This window comes from Alosa alosa, chromosome 2 (genome assembly GCF_017589495.1).
Source record: "Alosa alosa isolate M-15738 ecotype Scorff River chromosome 2, AALO_Geno_1.1, whole genome shotgun sequence".
Lineage (NCBI taxonomy): Eukaryota > Metazoa > Chordata > Actinopteri > Clupeiformes > Clupeidae > Alosa > Alosa alosa.
Window position 1 is genome coordinate 31,705,493 of NC_063190.1, and position 9,248 is coordinate 31,714,740.

At 41.8% G+C, this 9,248-nt stretch overlaps 1 non-coding gene across 1 annotated transcript; it reads left to right on the forward strand.

Moving 5' to 3' along the window:
• Window positions 1–8,429: 8,429 nt before the first annotated feature.
• On the forward strand, window positions 8,430–8,500 carry trnag-gcc. Its single transcript has one exon. It is a non-coding gene; the product is annotated as a tRNA-Gly (tRNA).
• The last annotated feature ends 748 nt before the right edge of the window (window positions 8,501–9,248 follow it).

The window sequence follows — 9,248 nt, forward strand, 5'->3', positions numbered from 1 at the left end:
CTATGTGTTGTGGGGTATTTTAACATGGCTGTAGGCTATGGGGCGTAGGCTTTGGCACCCCTCTGAGCTGCTTCCTCTATGTAGAGCACACTCTACATACTCTCAGCCTCTCAAATGCTCTGCTAAGCAGACATTCACAATGTCACCTCCAACTTGTGGTGTCAAATCCACATTAAATAATACAAACTCAAAAGAAGTCTGCACACCGTGGATGTATACTGCAGATGATGGCTTTAATGCACTCCGGAGCATTAGTGAAGCAAGCAAGTAAGTGAAAGCAAAGTAAGAAGTGAGCAGTGAGCTAAGTAAGATAACATCCTCTGGCTGTTGTCCAGCCTTTATACCCCTTCAAGTCATCCCAGACAAGACACTCTATGTTTACAGATAACTGACCAAGTACTTCACCTTTGCCCTCTCATCCTGTTATTCATACATTCTTTAGGTTGTGCCATTCTTTAGGTTTTGCTTACATTTCCTGGCACCAAACCTTATCTATGCCATTTTCTGCCAGGCCTGCTCTTTCACTTAAACCAGTCTTCCTTTCCCACACTGAACATACTACAGACTTCAGTTTCACAAAACAATGATATTACACAGAATAAAGATACTACATAAAAGATATATAAACTAAAGGATATATTTCAATAAAAATCACGACAAACTCATCTTCTTTCTGTCACATGTTAGCCTACTATGTAGATCCTTATCATCAAGATTCAGACATAATCATGCCCCCTTTGAATTCATTTGAATTGCATAAAACAAATAGAGTAACATAACTTTCATATAACAAAATAAAATAATAAATATAGCTGCAAGCAGATCAGGCCGGAGTAGCCACGGCGACAAGATAGAACTCAGACACCCGCGATCAACACTTTCAACAAGTGTCACATCAAAACATAACTGACTTTGTTGGGCTGAAACAGGGCTGAGTATTGCTTCCGCCTCCGCCAGCCAGCCCCCCCCCATCTAATCACCCCTGCCCATCCCACCCTGTCCCACCCCGCCCTGCCGTTGCATGCATGCATTAGAATGAACTGGATGGAACATGTTGTCATCAGTTTCACATCAAAAAATAAAAGATCGATAAAACACATCAGCAACTACAGATCAAAATGCAATATTGCTAATTACAGCGCCCCCTACAGGTCAAAGGTCACCAAATGTTTTGTGCGTCCTCCTAATGGGGTCATGAATCTATGTAGTAAGTTTGGTTATGATACATAGTAGGGTTGATGAGATATGAGCTTATTTCCTGTTTGACAGCTTCGCCACCAATTTCGATTGGCTGTTACGGAAGACTACTTTTGTCAATTGTTCCAGAAAGCAATATATTGATAGGTTATGGTCTGAAGATGGTCTGTGCCAATTTTGGTGAAGATCAGATGAAATTTGTGACCTGTGAAAACTTTTTGATGTTTTTGATTAAATCCAATATGGCGGCCGAATCAATTATGATGACATCACAAGTTGGCCTGGATTGGCCTAAGGACCTCCAACAGTATTACCTGAAACCACTAGTGCATTTTAATTCTAAGCACAACAGCAGCTACAGGCCAAAAGGCATGTTTCTTAATTACAGCGCCCCCTAGAGGTCAAAGGTCACCAGATTTCTTGAGCATCCCCGATTGGGTCCTGAGTACATGTACTAAGTTTGGTTATGACAGATGAATGGGTTGCTGAGATATGAGCTCACTTCCTGTTTGACGGCTTCGCCGCAAATTTTGATTGGCTGTTTCGGGCAAACGGTAATACTTCTGAAGATGAAAAGTGATAACTTTTGTGAGGCTTGGTCTGAAGATGATCTGTGTAAAATTTGGTGGGAATCAGAGAAAGTATGTGACCCCTGATACATTTTAAGTGTTTTTGATGAAATCCAAAATGGCGGAAAATCCATCACGGCGGAAAATGACGTCATAGGGTGCGTTGAACTCGGCTTGGTCCAAGGATTCCAACGATACCTGAAAATCGGACCTACGGGTCAAAAGTTACGTTAGTTAAATAACTCTTGAACGGTTTTGTTCAGAGCTATACATGCAACTGTGTTTGACAAAGGACAGATGTATGTTGCTAGTGACAAAATATTAACTTTCAGTGTTTTACGATGGAGGGACGAATGAAACAAAACACACGTTCGACTTCTCCTTAAATAACTCTTGAACGGTTTTGTTCAGAGCTATACATGCAAATGTGTTTGACAGGGTCATCCCTATGTTCCCCAGGTCCTATGTTCCCCGGGTCCTATGTTCCCCGCTTGGGGTTCGGGTTAGGATTAGGGTTAGGGTTATGGTTAGGGTTTTAAAAAAGGGTCCTATGTTCCCCGGTCCCATACAAAGCGGGGAACATAGGACCCGGGGAACATAGGTACGCTCCCGTGTTTGACAAAGGACAGATGTATGTTGCTAGTGACAAAATATTAACTTTCAGGGAAGTGTTTTTCCCCATGCATTTATTCTAGGCTACTGTCAGTGACTGCCGCGAGAGAAGCGGGGTCTGTGTTGTGTTGCGTTAATTTATTTTCATTGGGCATGCCCTGCCGTGCCCTCCTCATCTCTTCAGCACAGCAGCAGGAATGGCAACTCTTCGTTGAACTTTTAAGTGGTGTTTAATGGTGTTGCTAGGTAGGCCGAGTTAAGCCTATAGGCCTAAATCAACATTGAATTAGTTATTGGATGATATTAAGAAGAATCGGAATTATTTGTGGTTGAGCTGGAAATTTCAACTTGGTGATCAAAAAGTTTTGGATTTCATGTTGACCGCGACTTCAGAGCATTGTTATGTTGTGTCAGTGTAAAGTTAGCTAGCCTAGTCTAACCAAATATTTGTCTTACAAATCTAAACCACAGGCTCACGTTAATCTAATGGGCTTTGAGACATCTGTTTTGTCTTGTGACAAAGTCTCCTGGTTCAGTTGTTTCCAGTTTCATAGAAACGAGGGTGTTACATTTGCAGCAGCCTAACTACAAAATCCAACCTAATAACGACCCCCACTCACTAGGGCTAGGTGGAAGGTGTTACAGTAATAGCCGACATGAAATTTCACAGTGGACTAGGGCTGTCAAAATTGCTCAAAAATGACGTTCGAATTTTCCCTCTAAAATAAACACATTATTCGAATATATTGGAATATCTAGGCTATATTATTTGCACATTATGTCAATGACGCGCGTCACGTCATCTGTTTTTAACTTTTTGGAAACTTTTGAATTAACTGAAAGAAGATAAATATTTTTCGTTAGTTTTGGAAGTTTATTTATACGTAGCCTACAATGGGCAGTTCCGACAAAGCCGAAATTACTTCTTTTGAAACAATGAGTGCAGGCCGCACGTTTTTATGGTTATATTGCTTGACAGGGGGGGATCCCAAGCAGCTTTTAGCCATAAGGCTACTTTGAGAACATTTCCTAATTCACCCGACACTAATATTCAAAATGTTGAAAACTATTTCGGCATAGCCTATAAGCAGTTTAATTAAATGTAATGTTAGTTGTAAACAAACGGGCTGCTTGGTGAGGCTTGGCCTCACAGATGCGCTCTTGCCTAGATGGCAAGAAAAATCTTCATGATATAGGCCTATTAACTGACTGCCTGATTCACGTTGGCTGGGGGGCAGGGGGGGCCATCAGACATTTGTGCCCAGGGGTCTATGAATTGTTAATCCGGCCCTGCCCCCAACAAATCCCACCTTCCCACCTCTGTGACAGCTGAAAAGAAGTCGAGAGGACTCCTAACTCACAGACCTATTCACAAACCGGTTTTTGTGGCATTTCGCCATGTTGCGGCTACAGGAGCTTCCAATCGTGAGGAAGCAATTTTGCATTGTAGGCATAACTAACATAACCTGACTCCTGCCAGATGAATTTCGTTCTGCCTAGCTCCACTCACATCCATCTGGGATCGATTCCGTTGAGAGTGATTTCAGCACAAGATTGTATGGTAGAGCCAATCAGGACGCAGGGCGGGAGTTTTATAGATGTGACGTAGCGTAGAAGCGACAGTGAGACTGTTCTCAGCGTCACGGGTTGGCTTCGATGTGAGTGGTTGAAGTAGCACGTCAATAGATGGCGGACAAGTAGTGTTGTCACCAAAATTATAGTTTCGATACCGATACCAGGTCAAGAATTGTGATTTTGATACTCCTTCGATACTTTTTAAAAAATGTATTTGATTTGGGGGCCCCCACCCACGTCATCTGTAATAGTGAATATAGTGTGATCACCACACCAGTGGCCATCCTAGATTCTGCTCGACTCTCCACACACACACATACGGAAAATGATGACTTATGTCATATGTTTCTATTTGATATATTTTGGAATTCGTATAAAGTTATTTTGTTAATAATGTATAGTATTTCATAATCTGCATAATTATTAGAGGCTAAATAATTTGAATAATTTGAATTTGAATACTTCATATTGATTGTTAAAGTATTACACTTAGGCATATCTTTAATGTGGTGTGTAAGGCTAATTGAGTGCACATTGGTGTAATTGAGTGCCTGTCACTTTAAGATATAGGCTACGTGAGAGTAGCCTTCAGCCTCACGGTTTTAGGCTAGTGAATAATAGTTGTGCATAGTGCGTAAGGAATGTGGAACAAGTCGAAGAAAATCTTTCTGGGATCATAGAAGAGCTAAGTGTCTTGCAATGTTCATTAATGGTTTTAGTGACCACTCCACCTAATGACAGACATGACCTGAGCTAGCGGGATAGTTAGCAAGGAGCTCTCTCCAGATGTAAAAGTTTGCCATGGTTGCGTAGCCTATTTCTAAATGACATTAAACCCAATAGTAGGCCTAAATTGCCTAAATAGGTAGGTTAGCAACACAAACTTGAGAGCTGCAAGTGAGCAAATCAACTTGATATTAGCCTATTATTATGTGTTACAACAGCACCTAAACTAGCAGCAATGTCTCACTGTTTATGGCACGACAGCATACGTGTGTGTGAGGAGAAATGACGCACAGGCTACAGGGGAGGAGGCACTAAAAGCATGCCTTGCGCACACGCATGTTACTTCAAAACAACACGGTCATTCTTAAAAGTATTGATACTAATAAAATTAGGTATCGTGACATTTTTAATTTCAGGGTATTGCGATACTTTTGTAGTATCGGTGCACGGTGCAACACTACGGACAAGTGGCTTATCCAATCTGCAAGGATTTTTTTAATAAGGCCCAGCCTTCTGACCACTCCAATGGATTGCTCCCAGATGGATGAGTGGAGCTAGGTGGAACGAAATTCATCTGGCGAGAGTCAGGTTATAACTAACATGCAATAACGCCACCAACAACAACCAAAACTAAGCTACTCATTGTCAACATGTAAATTAAATGTAACGTTATTGTGAATAAAAATAAAATGTTTGCAAAATTTGCAAGCATAGGCATAGTAACAGAGTAATTTAATAATGTTACAAAGATACTACATCAATCCGTATGTTTCATTAGGCTACTAGGCTATTTGTTTTGCCTTATTCTTGATTCATTTAGGCTAGCCTTTTATTCAGTTATTCATCATCTTCCATCCTTGTGTAGCGCACGCATTCTCAGACCTGTCACTCATCATCGTAATGGAGGTGTTTGGAATCATTCCCGCGTTACAATTATCAGCCAATCAAGGTGGTCACTTCAGTCAAGCTCCAAGCATCCATAGCAACGAAGACTCACTCTTAGTTTAGGAGTTGTCATTTTTCCTTACTAAGAGTAGATCTTACCTGAAAGGCTTTGTGAATAACTTAATAAGAGAAACTCCTAGCTAAAATCTTTTATTGCTATTTAGGAGTACTCCTAGTGGTAAGATAAAAGGCTTTGTGAATATGGCCCCTGGTGTCTAACCCAATGCATAGCCCATTTACACAAAATAATGGTCGAATATTACTGATGATCATTGTTATTTAAGAACATGCAGTGCGCGTAGGGCACCAAAAACATCTTGCTCGTAAAAAATCATCATACCGCACATTGCGGCGGGTCTGTTATTTAGCCTACTTACTGTAGGCTGCGCAAATCACAGGCCTTTATTTTGGGCAAGCCTGCATTCGAGGCAGGCCTTCTGTTGAAGAATTTTATATAAAGCCTGCGCTAACAGTAATCCTCCTGCCCCCGCTACCACAGCTGTGGATAGTGTGGCATGCTCACGCGTTATGTCTCCTTCTTGCAAACTTGACTAGGCCTATAGCGCAACCATTTATGTCTTATGTATTAAATCGCCAACAACATTGTTTTCTGCAGAACCCCACCCTAGGCTACAGATTAGTTCTGAACAGTTATTTCTCTACTGGCTCAATTATCAAAAAGGTGCTTTCGTCCTCCGCAAATTAAACAGGAAGTTCCGTAGAGAGACGTTAGAATAAATTAGCGTTTGCAATTGACAACGTTGTAATAAGTAGGCTATAACACTAACTTTGCAAAGTTAACTTGAATGCATACATTTTGAACAAAGTTGTGTAGGCTACACCGCGCCAGTTGTAGTCTGCATGAACAGTTCTTGCACAAGACACTGTTTTGATTTGCGTATGGGGGGAGGTGCGGGCTGAAGCCAACCTGTTTGAGGGAGAGCCCGGTGCAAGGAGAGAAATCGTGCACATATCTCTACCATAAAATAATGTGTCTAGGGCTAATCTATATTTTCAATAAGCAAGCACTGCATGCCTATGGAAACAATAAGTCAATATATTAGAGATATCAAGAGTAACGCAGGAATGGACGTTACAGTTATTCAGTAACTGTAACGAATTACTGAAATTTGAATTGTACTTTGTAACACATTACCCCCAACACTGACAATAACGTAGACAGCAAATTAAGTTATTGAATTCATAGGCTGGGATTCCTCTTGGCAACAATTATGTTTCAAGGTAGCCTCCTGCTTTTTCAGAAGGGGCGGCAGACAGGCTACTGACAGAGCAATGTACAGTGGCAGAGCAACGCACAGTGGCTAAAAGTGGTACTAAAGTTTCACGCAGCTTCACGCGTAATGCGCGACTGAAGTGGCCATTTCAAAGTAATGCCCATTGTACAAAAAAAGGTGGTCCTCCTATTGTATTTCTCCCTCTTTTAAATTTGAGCGAGAGTGGAGCGATTTCACTGGAGTGGGAGGATTTTTAAGTGGAGCGGGTAGTGAAATTGAACAGAGCGATCTGCCGCGAATTTGAACAGAGGAGGAGCCGATATATTCGCACTGCTCAGCTCCACTCACTAGCTCTGATACTCATACCACTCCTTTATACGCGGGACTTGAAAGACCAGGATAATTAGTGTCATATTTAGTAAAGTATACTAACAGTGACTGTAGAGCACACCCTGAAGATATAAAGCCAGGCCAGTGTTTTTAATGTCTGACCCTGTAAGATGTGACCAGTGAGTGTCAGTTGGTATCTGGTATTACTTATTATGACCGCCGCGCAGCGAAGCGGTGCTCATATAGGTTTAGTCAGGTTTTTTAGGTAGGTTTTTTCTTTTTTCTTTTTTTTTCTTTTTCGCATGTCCAAATTTCCGTCAAGGATTCCCGGGACACTGAAAGACCGGGGTAGACAAAACTTGGTGGGCATGTAACCCCACATGGATACCATGGAACCATCGTTTTTCGTTTTGATCTGTAGCCCCCCCCGCTGGACTGCACCCCCCGAAAGGAGGGTAGGGCAGACACAGTTTTCTGTGAATATCTCGAGAACCGTAGGGTTTAGGAGGACCATTTTTTTCCGTATGTTTGCCTCCAGGGGTCATGTTAACCCATTCCATGTGCACACATGTGCATAAACTGATACACACGCACACACATACATTCACAGTAATCATACGTATGACACATACTCACACAGTAGACATATGTACGCATACATGCACATGCACAAACACACATACGCAGGCAAACACACAAGCACGCACACACACACACACACACACACACACCCACACACATAAACATAAACGTACACGCGACACATGCACACAATTCAAGAATTTCTCAGAATTATGAACAGGCAAGATGGGGGTGGGGTTGTATAAAATGAATTTTACATGTGAAATCTATGAACTAATCATGTTTTGGTACTTGTTGTCTAGCAGATACCAGTGAGAATTGAGTGTGGATAATGCATAAGACAGTTAGAATCATATAGGCCCTTCAGCGTGATTTATTTTTGTGGAAAAAATGTGCTGGACTGGGCGGCGGTCATATTTTGTACCGCTCTGCGGTACATCTAGTTGCTTTGCTGGCTGCTGGTGAAAAAATAAATGAATTAGTGGAGCTGTGCTGTTGTAACAGTTTTTCTACTTGGCAGCCTGACTAACTCTGTATCTGTGTGTCATGGGGGTATTTAAATGTTGCCGTATGCTATGGGGCGTAGGCGTTGGCACCAGCATTGTTTTTCTTTTTCACATCTAAACTGCTTCCTCTAAAGACATAGCACCTCACTCACGCATTGGTGGTTCAGTGGTAGAATTCTCGCCTGCCACGTGGGAGGCCCGGGTTCGATTCCCGGCCAATGCAACATCCTGTTGTTAGCACTCTGGATTTGTAACCGGAGGGTTGCTGGTTTGAGCCCCGACCAGTGGGCTCAAGTGCCCTTGAGCAAGGCACCTAACCCCTCACTGCTCCCCGAGCGCCGCCATTGAAGCAGGCAGCTCACTGCGCCGGGATTAGTGTGTGTTTCACCTCACTGTGTGCTGAGTGTGTTTCACTAATTCACGGATTGGGTTAAATGCAGAGACCAAATTTCCCTCACGGGATCAAAAGAGTATATATACTTATACTTACTCTTGGCCTCTCAGATGCTCTGCTAAGCAGGGCATTTAAAATGTCATCTCCCAATCATCTTCTTTCGTACACATGTTACTAGGTAGATCCTCATCACCAAGGTTCTGTCAGAAACATGACCCCATGACCCACACTCTTCACATCTTATTACATAATTTAGATTAGGAACACAACAATCTGAATCTTAAAATGTAGCTTGACTGGTTATGGTGGTTATGGGTAATGATTGTTTGGTTGAGATATGAGAACTGTGAGTGTGGGTGTGGCTATGAGGTTGATCACCCTGATGGACAAGACTAGCAGGGAAAGCTAAGATGTTTCAATGCACTTTGAATTCAGGTGGTATATACATGGCAATATATAGTAAATCCACATTTGTAAAGGATTTTCAAAATGAAGCTCTTCATTCATCTTCATAATATTTCTTACATGTGTTTTTCTTACATGTGCTTATACATTTTCTTAAGATAGTTATATATAT